The sequence below is a fragment of the Plasmopara halstedii genome, assembly GCF_900000015.1.
Source record: "Plasmopara halstedii genome assembly, contig: Scaffold_3081, whole genome shotgun sequence".
Lineage (NCBI taxonomy): Eukaryota > Oomycota > Peronosporomycetes > Peronosporales > Peronosporaceae > Plasmopara > Plasmopara halstedii.
In genome coordinates, this window is record NW_020189985.1 from 22105 (window position 1) to 22389 (window position 285).

Sequence of the window (285 nt, forward strand, 5' to 3'; positions counted from 1 at the left end):
CGTGGATCCCACTTAGGTCAAGGCCATTGTCGACTGGTCGGTTCCAAAGAATCATAAGGAATTGCGCAAGTATAGCGCGAATTATGCGAAATGGCACGGCCAAGGTCGAATCGCCTTTTGAAGAATACGAAATGGTGCTGGATCTCGAGTTTGACGAGGTTAAAGACGACCTCCCTCATGCACCAATACTGGCGTTGTCAGACCAGTATCGTCCTTTCAGTGTCGTTTGTGACGCTTTGGACTTTGCCATCGGCTGTGCACTGCTGCAAGCAGGCGCCGAAGGAC